Below are 14,266 nucleotides of genomic sequence, written 5' to 3' on the forward strand. Positions count from 1 at the left end.
TTGGTTACAAAAAGCGAAAACCAATGATGGCATCATTAACGTCAAACCTGGCATGAAGCATCTTGATTCAGCAAATTTGCAAGACTGAATGCACATTATGTGGACTTTGAACAACATGAGGGTGAGTAAATAAATTTTAATTTCTGGCTGAGCTATTACTTAACCAGTGCTCATACGTATAATGTCCCTTGCACTTTTTTTGTCTCTGTGTTTCCTGTTCTCTTTTATCTTCCTCTTTGTCTCTCTTTCTCTTATAGAAATGTGTAACACACAAACAGTGGGGTATTCCAGGGCTTGTGTTGACTGCCAGTTCACTGGAAACACAATCGCAGCTGACAGTTATGTGTGTCATGAGGACAACGGCACAGCGGGGCAGAGATGGCAAACACACAAATCCAGTCACCACGTCAATGCACACACAAACAGAGACGTCTTCAATCCCAGATTTATTTACACACACACAAAGACATTTAATTTGGAAAACTGGAATGTTTTGGATCCATTCACACCCACATAACGCTTACAGTCAAGCAGAGGGCTAAACCCGTAAATCCTCTGAACGTCAAGCTGAAATGAGAGAGGTTATTAATACGAGACAGAAGGTTGGCATAATGCCCCAAATGCTATTCAGAATGGCCCAGTCCAGCTCTGAGTCTCTTGGATGAAGGGAAATAATGTAAGGGAAATCAGAGAAAGATTTGGTAGACTCTTTGACCAAAAACAAAATGCATTCAAGATCTACTTTTTTATCAAGTATTTGTATACTCTATTATGTGGGAATCGAACCCACAGCTTTGGTATTGCTACCGCAACACATTACCAATTGAGTTATAAGAACAAAATGCAGAGTTTGAAAAACTGAACAACCTTGGCATCTACCTCTCTTTGCCCCGGCATGATGGCAACACTCCCCCAAAGTAGGCAGCAGACACCCTGGTCTGACCTCCCCTCCCCTCTCCTCTCCATGTGCCTGGCGCTTTTTATAGCAGACCATATTCATTAATAGAGAAGGTTCCTCCCTGGAGAACAAAGCTCATTACAGAACTGCACATCCTTTGGGTGCTCTCTGGATCCTCGTTTGGGATCTTTCTCTGGCAGGTCGGCACCTTTTCCCGATTTGGACGGCTTTGGCAAGAATTCCCCACCTCAATCTCCGCTCTTTCCTAACTTAACTACTCCACAGAGAGCGTAGGACAGAGAAACATCCGTCTTTTAATGAGTTTTGCTAATGCAAGCCATTTGCTAAGTCACCTCTACAAATACAATGCAACGTTTCCTTCAATGTTTCCTTCATTCTGACATCAAGATATATACAACTTTTTCTACCCACAGTAGAAGATTTGATAAGCTTATAGCTTTGTTCGCTTAATTATGGTTGATAATAAAACAGATTTTCACTCTGCAATTTTACAAAACTGTCAAAGCTGTCACTGGGAACTTTAGGTACAAATATTTGCCTTCAAAATAATATTATATACAATTTTAACATTAAGCCTTGACATGTGCTTCTTCCTTCGGACAAGTAAATCAGTTATTCACTTGTCCGAGTAAAAAAGTTACTTTTTTGTAGCTTGGCGTAAATGTAATCCATTCTGTAATCCAAAATGTAATCCAGTCCTACTTTAATCAGCATATTTGTGATATTTGCCTTAAATTGATTTCTAGGACACTTTATGAAGGGCAATATTTTCCTAACCTAAATCTACGTGTCATCATTTACGTCAATTTCTTATCAATACATTCATTTAGAATAATCAGACTCTGTATGGTTGTTACCATTCAAATGAAATCAGTATCAACAAACTCCATCTTTCCACTGCAGAGGAAACACTGAAGCTGCATCGAAAGTGCCATTTAGATGTATTTTTTTCAGACTGTTTAATGAACAGGTTCCATAAATGCATTTACATAGTAAACCTGCAAGTGCATAAATGATGATATATTAATGTTTTCCTTTTTTTAACATAAATCAGAAATATTGGACAAATGCAGTATTTTTAATATGAAACCAAACCACCAATAGGTGGCATCAAATCTTAATAACTTAATGAGTCTTAATGAGTGAGTCACTGATTTAACAAATGTATTCAAATGGCTAATTCATTCAATAAATAAAGCAAATGACTGTCTTTATGAATGACTCACTGAGTCACTGACTCACTCGACTCAAAAATGCTGAATCATTCAGTAACAAAACACTGCTGTGTGTTGCTCGGAGATGCGCAGCTTTGCTTAGAACTATTTTCGTTAGCAAAAATGGTCAATAATGTTTCTAAAATGTAAGTAACTTGTTTATTTCCACAGGTTGATATGATTCTTTAGGGTCTTAATGAAAAGTCTATAATATACTTTGGTTAAAAATTCTCATTGGTAGTGTAAAACAACACCCTTTTTACCTTGCCAAAATCAGCTCTGCAAAAATCATCCCATTCTGGTCGAGGCTGCTTTAAATGCAAATGAGCTCTGCTCGCCCCGCCCCTCTCTTCTCTCTGTGGAGAGACAAGCCTGTTTACTTTAGCCACATTTAGCTGCGTTTAGCTGCTAAATTTGCTAACTAACACATTATTAGAAAAGGCGATCGCAAAGATTCATAAAAAAACGCTTATACTCACTTCTGCTGTAAGTAAAGCTGGATCACAAATGATTCACACGAACATAGACGGATATATGTAGATCGGGAGGCACATTCCCTTCACAAACAAACATAATGCACTGCATCTTCAGCAGCTCAGATGTTGTGAGTAAATGACGACTACTAAGTTCATTATTAAATCCAGCAACACAACACCCCAATCAGATATTCTTGTCTAACCTAATCCCTACTCCGGCATCAAATCATGGAGGTTGGACTGTTACAACTGATCTGAGGTAAGACACTAATGTCAATCAACTATGGTGGGAGCGGCCTCTGTGGGTGTGACGCAACAGGGGGTATTATTTTTACAAATTAATTAAAAACCACTGCATGGATTTTTATCATTATAGGGTAGATTTGTACATACACTGCCAACACACATTAATGTTCAAACAGCATGTAAAAGTGAACTTAGCATCTGATGACCCCTTTAATGTCGAGCCCTGAAGATGTCAAAACGTTTTTTGAGGAAAACATTTCAAAAATTTTTCTCCACATAGTGGACTTCAGTGGGGCTCTACATAATCCCAGCCAAGGAATAAGGGTCTTATCTAGCAAAACGATCAGTCTTTTTTTTTTTTTTAAAGTCAAATTTATTTACTTCTTAACTAAAATGCTAGTTTTGCACTAGCTCGACATGACGCATTACGTAGTCACGTTGGAAAGATCACGCATGGCATAGTAAGTAACTAAAATTCACAGTGTAAACAGTTTCTGTGATTTTAATAGGAGTTTTTGAGAGTGCTTGAACCCTAGATTGTTAGTAAAAATGTGATTTGATAATGTAAATGTTCTTTGCTTTTTCTGTACAATGAAAGTGTTATGATTAGTAGCCTAACTTACTTTTTTTTTTGTTCACATTAGCTTTAATTGTTAAATTCACTTTAAATATAAAGTCAGTCATATCAAAAACCCTAACTGTAATGGCCACATTGAAACAGGAAAATACAGAGCTCGTGCAAACTTAGACAAGAGGAGCGTCTGAGGTTAAAAATACATAAATTGTCAGTTTGTTGCAAAAATGACAGATCGTTTTGCTAGATAAGACCCTTCTTCCTTGTCTGGGATCATTTAGAGCCATTTAAAGCTGCATTTAAACTACATTTTGAAAGTTCAAACTTGGGGGCACCACTGAAGTCCACTATATGGAGAACATTCCTAAAATGTTTTCCTCAATAAACATAATTTCTTACCAACTGAAGAAAGACACAAACAGTTTGGATGATAAGGGGGTGAGTAAATTATCTGTAAATTTTTGTTCTGAAAGTGAACTTTTCCTTTAAAGGTGAGAATCGACATATTTCATGATATAGTTAATTTATGTTTGGGAATGTTTCGAATAAAAATAAAAAAATAAATAAAACATAAGACTATTGTGGCTGCTGTGACATGATACATGATTTTATTCTGGAAGTGAACAAATCCTTTAACAACATTTTTGGAATGATACATCTGTCTGGGGCATACTTACTTGAAAAAGAGTACCTGTCAATTAAATGAATGTAAATGAAATCTTAAAGTACAGCTGTACTGACATATTGACACAACTCATATCTATCACTCAGCACACAGGATTCCTTTGTGGTGGCCTGTAATGTGTTACTGTTTGAGCTGGTGTCAAATAATTAGCTGTACAATTAGAGAAAGGTCACCGCTGACAGATACTTATCTTGAACAAACAGCAACAACATTTCTCTGACTGCCGCTATGTACGTTATGCGGTTGCAATTGCCGGTATGTCATTCTGTTCCTTGTGTGTGTTATAAACGGTGCGGTGAGGGATTTCTATCATTACCACTGAACAATTATATTCTAAATATAACCATGACGCACACACACACATGCACAGTGACCCTCAGGGCTATAAAGTGTTTTGCAGTGTATAGAGGAGCTGAAGTACGTAGATAACCTAAATTCATCAGCGTCGGTGCAAAAAAGCCGATGATGTTTTAGAAACAGACGACTGGGTGTCATAAAAGGACAGTTCACCCAAAAGTGAAAATTCTGTCATTAATTACTCACCCTCATGTCTTTCCAAACCCATAAGACTTTTCATCTTCAGAACATAAACTAAGGCATTGTTAATGAAATCCGAGAGCTTTCTGAGCCTGCATAGATAGCAATGCAACTGACACGTTTAAGGCCTAGAAAGGTAGGAAGGACATTGTTAAAATAGTCCATGTGACATCAGTGGTCTTTTTCATGTATGTCTTTCAAGCTCTAATAAAGACAACACACACACACACACATCAGAGAGTGAACATTTTTGGATCAATTATCCCTTTAACAATCATAGTTTGGTGCATATAATTTTGTTAGTCATTATGGTGTTTAGCTTATGTATCATATATGATTTGACAGCATACTGCAAGAAGAGATGCATTTGCTGACATCACAATCAAAAACTGTGTGAGTAAGAGTGGGTCATCCAACATGACATAAGTTATCCAGTGCATGTCACTTCAATATGCTAAATCAGCAATGTAAATAAATCACCAACAGTATGAACACCGAGATGACAGACGTGTATTTGCGTGAGATCACTGCATTGAAGACAAGGTAAGTCAATATGATAAGATGCAATAAAACATTCATGGTATGACTAATGCATTAAGACAAATGTGAGAACATGGACTGGTAAAGGCACATAGAGTATGCTCTGCACTCTGGCATGTCTCCACATTGCATAGTGAACTGAGACGGATCTTACTGCACTGGATGTGCTGCAGTGCATGTGTGTGCTGTAGTGCTGCATTGTGTCATAGTGGGCGTGCAGGAGTGTTTGAGAACTTTTGTTCTCTTCTTTTATGCTCTCTTCTCTATAGCTTGAAGTGCTGAATCAGCAGAAGCTTTCAGCATAATGTAAACCACTGACCCAATGTCTTTCTTTGGCTGTAAAGGAGACCAAGGAGTGTTGATATACAGGGTGAGTTGTAACACTGTTTTGTGAATTAGAAATAGGGGTTATAGGGCTATAGGGGTTAAATCACTATCATACATGACCGCCACCGTCCTGAGATGAACTTGCAAGACTGTAAAAATATCAAGTATATTCAGGGGAAAAAGAGTTTTTTTTAAAGAGTATTATAAACTTAATTTGTAAAAAATAAATAATTGTACATAAGTGTTTGGTACACATAGTACAAACATGCCACAAGTGTGTATTTTAATGGTTTCATAATAAAAAATAAATTAATTAAAAATAAGTGACTGGCAGAAAAACACATGAAAAAAAAAAAAACGAAAACTTAAACGAAAGTTACTAAATTACTAAATCTGAAATAAAAATAATTTGAAATAAAGCTAAATAGAAATATAAAATAAATAAATATGTCTGTCCATCTATCTATCTATCTATCTATCTATCTATCTATCTATCTATCTATCTTTCTGTCTATCTTTCTGTTTTTCTGTCTGTCTATATATCTATTTGTCTGTCTGTTTATCTATTTGTCTGTCTGTCTGTCTTTCTGTTTGTTTGTTTGTTTGTCTGTCTGTGTGTCTTTCTGTCCGTCTGTCTGTCTGTCTTTCTTTCTGTCTCTGTCTATCTGTCTGTCTGTTTGTCTCTCTATGTATCTATTTGTCTTTCTGTCTGTCTGTCTGTCTGTCTGTCTGTCTGTCTGTCTATCTATTTGTCTCTCTGTCTATCTGTCCGTATATTTGTCTGTCTGTCTGTCTATCATCTATCTATCTATCTCTTATCTGTCTTTCTGTCTGTCTCTCTGTCTGTCTGTCTATCTATCTATCTATCTATCTATCTATCTGTCTGTCTGTCTGTCTGTCTGTCTGTCTATTTGTCTGTCTATCTGTCTATCTATCTATCGTCTGTCTGTCTGTCTGTCTGTCTGTCTGTCTGTCTATCTATCTATCTATCTATCGTCTGTCTGTCTAGCTGTCTGTCTGTCTGTGTGTCTATCATCTATCTATCTATCTATCTATCTATCTGTCTGTCTGTCTGTCTATCTATCATCTGTCTGTCTGTCTATCTATCTATCTATCGTCTGTTTGTCTGTTTGTCTGTCTGTCTGTCTATCTATCTAATCTATCTATTAATCTATCTGTCTATCTATCGTCTGTCTGTCTGTATGTCTGTCTGTCTGTCTATCTATTTATCTATCTGTCTATCTATCGATCTGTCTGTTTGTCTCTCTCTATATCTGTTGGTCTTTCTGTCTGTCTGTCTGTCTGTCTGTCTATCTATTTGTCTGTCTGTCTTTCTGTTTGTTTGTTTGTCTGTGTGTGTCTTTCTGTCTGTCTGTCTTTCTATCTCTCTGTCTGTCCATCTGTCTGCCTGTCTATCGATCTTTCTATCGTCTGTCTGTCTGTCTGTCTGTCTGTCTGTCTATTATCTATTTATCTATCTGTCTATCTGTCTGTCTGTCTGTCTGTCTATCTATCTATCTATCTATCTATCTATCGTCTGTCTGTCTATCTGTCTATCTATCTGTCTGTCTGTCTGTCTGTCTGTCTATCTATCTATCTATCGTCTGTCTGTCTATCTGTCTGTCTGTCTATCTATCTATCTATCTATCGTCTGTCTGTCTGTCTGTCTGTCTATCTATCTATCTATCTATCGTCTGTCTGTCTGTCTATCTGTCTGTCTGTCTATCATCTATCTATCTATCTATCTATCTATCTGTCTGTCTGTCTGTCTATCTATCTGTCTGTCTGTCTGTCTGTCTATCTATCTGTCTGTCTGTCTGTCTATCTATCTATTGTCTGTCTGTATGTCTGTCTGTCTTTCTGTCTCTATGTCTATCTATCTGTCTTTCTGTCTGTCTGTCTGTGTCTATCTATCGTCTGTCTGTATGTCTGTCTGTCTATCTGTCTGTCTGTCTATCTATCTATTGTCTGTCTGTCTAATCTATCTATCTATCTGTCTATCTATCGTCTGTCTGTATGTCTGTCTGTCTCTGTCTATCTATCTGTCTGTCTGTCTGTCTGTCTGTCTATCTATCTATTGTCTGTCTGTATGTCTGTCTGTCTGTCTGTCTGTCTATCATCTATCTATCTATCTATCGTCTGTCTACAGCTAAAAAACCTATCATGTTCATGGCTGTGAACATTTTAAAATTCCTATTTCAAAAGAAAAATACATGAACACAGGAAATAAAACTGTACTAGTCAAGTAATTTCACAGAGACTTTAAATGTGTCAGATCAATTTGCCTTTTGCAGAGTATTTGGTTATTTAGCACACAAGCCCGTTTCAACCTAGTACTTCGAATAATCTGTTCATCGAAGGCCTCTGGCGGAGACACTGTAACAGTGCATAAAAGTAGCTTGAATCTGTGCTCACATGAAAGCTTCTGGGGGTAGCCGAGAGAAAGAGAGCGAGGTAGGGTTAGAAAGCTCACCCTGCGCTGCAGGCGTGTGCTAAAAACAGGCCTGTTGTTCCATGCTTTCAGGATCAATATGAGAACAGAGTGAGCTATGAAGAACCGAAGATTAAAAGGCGTATATCCCACTGATGGGGCCATCACTCATTCTTGAGGGAATTAAGTATTGATTTGGATGAAAATATAATTGTTTTTGTGGGCGAGGCTGCGTGTTTGTGTGTGAGCTCTGCAACTTTTGGAAAAAGTAATAGCCTACAAGTATGAAATAGTATTACTTTACATAAAACTGAGAAGTATAACCTACTGTTAAAATTTAAGTACATTATAATTAATATACAGGCGTGTTGGCGTGGCCATTTGTAAATTTTATGGGTCTGGCTTCTGGTCTCATTTGCGTCCTGATATTTTTTGCTCGTTTTGATATTTTGGATATTTGCAAATTGGTGTGCCTTACCCTATTATTTTAATGTATTATCTTAGTTATGAACACACTACTTTGTAGTGCAAACAGTTTTACCATTTACTGCACGTTGGTATTCTTCTCGTTATTTCCCTACAGCGGCTAATAAACCAGAAGTCTCGCCCATAGGCTTACTTCCGCATTAACGAATAAGGTGGATGTTGTATACAACAGTGACTTTATGGTGACTATTTCTGAAATTTATCATTGCCCCAGTAGGTGGCGAGAACTGACTGTCATTATTAGGCAGTCATTGAATAAAAAACACCAATTCTTCAGGAAGTGTCAAGCGGGTTGCTGCAGCTTGAGAGACGGGTTTCACCGGTAGACCTCCTATCCAAATAGTGTGACCATATTTTGATATTGTAGTTATCACCTGTTGGTAGTTTATTACAGTTTTTCTCAGTCGCTTTGGTGCATTTCTCACAACACTATTTACATTTGCACAACAGTTAATGCATTTCTCAAAACAATTAGTACAAACTGCAAAACCTAGTTGATAACCTGCAAAAGCGTGTCACTTGCTCAAAATGGATAGCTCATTCCTCAAAAGCAAGTATTCATGTAGGTGAAAGTGTCAGTGTCATCAAGATGAAAAGTCCTGACACCATTGTTTATGAACAAGATAGTCAAATGGCTTTGTCATGTTTTCATTATGACAGTTTACTCTGTAAATTTTTTCCTATGCAAAAAAAGTCAGATTTTGGTGACACTTCCTGAAAATGCTCAAGACAGCACTATATACTATTTGCACAGCCATTTGAAAACTACAGTAAAGCTAGACATTACTGTATTTAGTGAGGTATCTGAGTACAAGACACTGAATATGTATGTTTCACATTTTTACTTCATATGCTCTTTGCAATTCTAATTTATTCAAAGCATTGTGCAAACGAATAAATACACCCTTATTTACAACAAACATAAACTCCCTTTGGGTAGAGCTGTGCACAATTGTAAACAATATTGCAGTACATATTGGAACTGAACCTACAACATACATAGGTCTGTAAATCATTCATGCACATTTGCAGAAATTGTTCAATTTAGAAGACATTTTCAGGAAAAAAAAATTAAAATTTTTTATAAAATTTGCTTGACAGATTTTGACAACTAGTTCAACATTTTTGTATGTAATGACTCAAGCAATGAAATGAGGACTATTAGTTTTATATGGAATGACTATTCAGCATTCACAAGTTTAGTTAATTTTGACTGACATGACATAAGCAAATGATAATGTTATAAAACAGCAGAGAGTTGTATGAAAGCAATTGATGCATGTCCAAAAGCATTTGCAATTTGTTGGAAGGAATGAGAAACTGCTACTATGATGTGCACAAATGACTAAATGTTGTGGAGGTTAAAGTAAATGTTGTGCAAATGTAAATAGTGTTGTGAGAAATGCACCAAAGCGACTGAGAAAAACTGTAATATTTTGAGGTCCTTATTTTAGTATTTATATGTTACTTTTTGAAACAAATCTGCACTTTAGTTAATATGTTTGCTCCCTGACTGAGTTTGTTATGGGATGACTGTCGCCGTCCTTGTGAGTCTAATGTTATCTTTCCTACACATGTGCCAGTTAACTCTAACCCTACCCATTAATCCAGAGCTTGGTCTGACAGTGCTCCAGGCTGGCTTTCTGATAAACACTTGCGCTTTTGGCTTTTCTTTGGTCTGATTCTCAATGGGACTAGAGATTTGCCATTACAAGACTGACCCAAATTGGTCAGATCCTATTATAAGTTAGCCTGAGGCTGCTCATGTTTAAATGAGAGAAGTGTCACGGCCAAACTTAAACCCAGCTCACTAGGAAAAACATGGTGTGTTCAAAGGTAATATGGTCATTTATGCAGAAAATACTTTGAATTACACATGAGAGGGATGTTAGAAACTCTTCAGTTCATGAACCTCCATATCCTTCATATCCACCTTATTTTTCCCGTAAGAGCAGGCACGGCCATTTGTAAATTTTATGGGTCTGTCTTCTGGTTCCAATCCGCATCTAGCTATTTTAGCTGTACAAAACAGCTCACTTTGCTGCTCAATATTGCAAATTGGTGTTTTACCATATAATTTTGATGTATTTTCTTAATTATGAACACACTGGTTTGTAGTACAAACAGTTTTATCGTTCACTGCGCATTATTATTCTTTTAATTATTTTTCTATAACGGCTAATGAACCGGAAGTCTTGCCCACTGTCACACCATGGACTTTTTTTGTTGTGTTTTCATTCCCCATGTGTCCTTTGACCTAGTTTCTGTCTCCCTTTAATTGTGTCATTTGGTTCAGGTGTATCTTGTTAATCATCCTCATTTGCCAGTGTATTTAAGTTGTAGTCTGTTCTGTAGTCTGTTCTGCCCTTGTCTGGTATTGAATATGTTACCTAAATATGCATGCGTACGTGCGTGTACCTGGTATTTATCACCAGTTTAGGACCAAATGTCCCCACAAGGATAGTAATAACAGTACATTTTGACATTTTTTAGGTACCCATGAGGAAACAGGCTTATAAATCATACATTTTTTTGAGAAAGTATAAGTGTGCACAGTCTCCTGTGAGGCTAGGTTTAGGTGTAGGGTAGGTTTAGGGCGATAGAAAACACGGTTTGTACAGTATAAAAACCATTACACCTATGGAATGTCCCCATAAAACATAGAAACACAACATGTGTGTGTGTGTGTATGTGTGTGTGTATCTGGTATATATCACGTTATGGGGAACAATTGTCCCCACAAGGATAGTAATACCAGTAAATTTTGACTTTATGGGGACATTTTTAGGTCCCCATAAAGAAGCAGGCTTTATAAATCATGCAGAATGAGTTTTTTTTTGAGAAAGTAAAAGTGTGCACAATCTCCTGTGGTGGGTAGGTTTAGGTGTAGGGTAGTTGTAGGGTGATAAAAAATACAGTTTGTACAGTATGAAAACCATTACGCCTATGGAACGTCCCCATAAAACATGGAAACACAACATGTGAGTGTATGTGTGTGTACTTGTTTTTGCTACATTGTGGGGACCAAATGTCCCCACAAGGATAGTAAAACCTGAAATTTTGGGGGCCTGTAGTCCACGCAATTATAAAAAATTATTAAAATTGTGGTTATTAAAATTGATGGTTATCTGAAAGTGTAACGATGCAAACATGTTTTCTGTGAGGGTTAGGGTTAGGGTTAGGGTTAGGGTAGGGTTAGGGTAGGGTTAGGGTTGGGTTAGGGGATAGACAATATCGTTTGGTCAGTATAAAATCTGTAGAAGTCTATGGAAAGTCCCCACATTTCACAAAAACAAACGTTTGTGTGTGTGTGTGTGTGTGTGTGTGTGTGCACGTGTGTATCTAATTGCCCTTCATCGTCGTCTTCATCTTGGCTCATTATACACATTGTGCTGTGACAGAATTCCTGACACAAAAAAATTTATATAGTAAGCGATGCTTTACCCCTTGGTTTATTTGTTGATGATTTTTAGTTTGTTTGTTTTTTGAAAGTGTTTCCTTTTGTCCCTCTTTATGGATATCACTGCAAGATTCACTGCTGTAGTGAACTGAACTATGCAATCGAGTTCAGTCAACTCGCCGTACAAATGGAGTTTGACGACGAGACACTTAAGTCTCTATTCTGGATCGGGGCATATTACCAATGTAAGCTGAGCACAGTGGACTCTATTCTACCAGTTCCTCCATCATCATCACCTGCCTGTCCTGAACCTCCCATCTGACCTAAACTGTCAGTCTGCCCTGAACTGTCTGCCTGTCCTACAACGACCGCAGAGGTCATTCCCTTGTCGCTGGCACTCCCAGTGCTGAGAGTAACCTTATGGTGTGCAGACACTTTTCTAACCCCCCTGATCATGCTGAACTCTTGCCCAGCCTCCCTCTCCCACCACCTCTGCACCAGCCCTCACCATCACCTAAGCTGTCTCCTGGCACCCCCTCTGCTCACCCTCAGTCCACTATCTGTGTTGTTGGATCACCGCCAGTCTGCCAGTCTCAATCAGTGTCGTAGCTGGAGGATCCCATATCTCGGCCTCCGGCCTCTGAGTCCCGGACTCCACCTCAGGACGTTAGCCCAGTGGCTCCACCATGGCTCCTAGCTCCCTCCTCTCCGCTGTGGCACGTCAGTCCACTAGCTCCGTCGGGATCCCTCGTTCCCCCAGCTCTGTCTTGGTCAGTCGTTGACCATCCACCGCCTCGGGACTCTACTTCTTTAGGTGCGCCTCATCCCTCCATCCCCTTGGCTCTGTCAGGCTCATCCTTCCCCCCAACTGCACCTTGGTACTCTGTCGCACCGGCTCCACCACAGCCTTCCAGATCCCTGCCTCCTAGGTCTGCATTAATTGAAGGCGATTGTCATGCGCATTTTTTCCGTAAATCCAGTTGGGTAATCAGTAGTAAATCTCCAGCACGTGCTTTCAGATGGAGCAGCATTTAGGACACAGAGTCATAGTTCTCTGACAAGCTACGCTATATCACATTCATTATTGCAGACAATTTAATCGCACGATTATGAAATCAAAAGAAATATTGATAATGACAGCTGTTTATGTAGCTTCTCAGTGAACTACGGCTCTGTGTAGTAAATAGTGCTACATCTGAAAGCACATGTTTGAAATAAATTCTGTGAGATGATGTGGCTTCTTACACAGAATAAGACATACAACATATTTCATTGTATTAAAAGCAGTGATAAGGCATTGCATTATTATATACTGTATTATAAGAAAAATTATAATAAAAAGAACTCAGACAAACTGTCGTAGTTGTGTGTTTATTAGTCACGTTGAATTTATGAAAGCAGTTTAAACCTCTGTTAATCAGTTGCGGCAATTTCCTGGGTTTCTTCTTCGGGCATATTCAGAGTTTCTGCGCAAGAGCACCCTCTGGCCTTCAGATGGAGATTTATGTTGATGTTGATCACAGAACTGATAACGCATGACAACCACAGCTTTTGATTAATCGGGATTGCAATTTCATTTTGATTTCAGTGTCACCCTGGCTCATCGGCTCTCCAAATCCGCTTCAAACTCCACCTCCACCTGCTCAGCCACCATCGGTCAGCCCCCTTGAGTTGTCAGCCCTTCCTCCACCATGGCTCCTCCCTCTGTCGGTTCCACTGTGGCTCACCTTCATGGCTGTGGCCTGGGTCCCGCCTAGCTCCTCCTTCTTCAAGTCCCTCCTGTTTCCTCCATGGCTCCTCCCTTCATCATCTCCACCCTGGACTCCTCCTCCAGGGTGTCCATCTTCCACTTGAACCTCTACCAGCATTGTCTGCCTGCCTTCCTGCCAGCCCTTTGCCGTCCCGTCACCATTCCACATCCACTCCTTTGTCCTTCTCCTTAGTCCCCCTCCGTCCCTCCCTTTGTTTCTGTGGCGCAAAGTCGCGGCTTCTGGGCGCATGTGAATTGTCACACCCATGGACTTTTTTGTTGTGTTTTCATTCCCTGTGTGTCCTTTGACCTAGTTTCTGTCTCCCTTTAATTGTGTCATTTAGTTCAGGTGTGTCTTGTTAATCATCCTCATTTGCCAGTGCATTAAAGTTCTAGTCTGTTCCGTTTGCCCTTGTCCGGTATTGAATACATTACCTTGTGTGTGTGTGTGTGTGTGTGTGTGTGTGTGTGTGTGTGTACTTGTTTTTGCTACATTGTGGGGACCAAATGTCCCCACAAGGATAGTAAAACCTGAAATTTTTGACATTGTGGGGACCGGCCTGCGGTCCCCACAATGTTAAAAAATTATTAGAAATAGTAAATGATGTTTATCTGAAAGTGTAACGATGCAAACATGTTTTCTGTGAGGGCTAGGTTTAGGGTTAGGGTTGGGTTAGGGGA

Source organism: Labeo rohita, chromosome 20 (genome assembly GCF_022985175.1).
Source record: "Labeo rohita strain BAU-BD-2019 chromosome 20, IGBB_LRoh.1.0, whole genome shotgun sequence".
Lineage (NCBI taxonomy): Eukaryota > Metazoa > Chordata > Actinopteri > Cypriniformes > Cyprinidae > Labeo > Labeo rohita.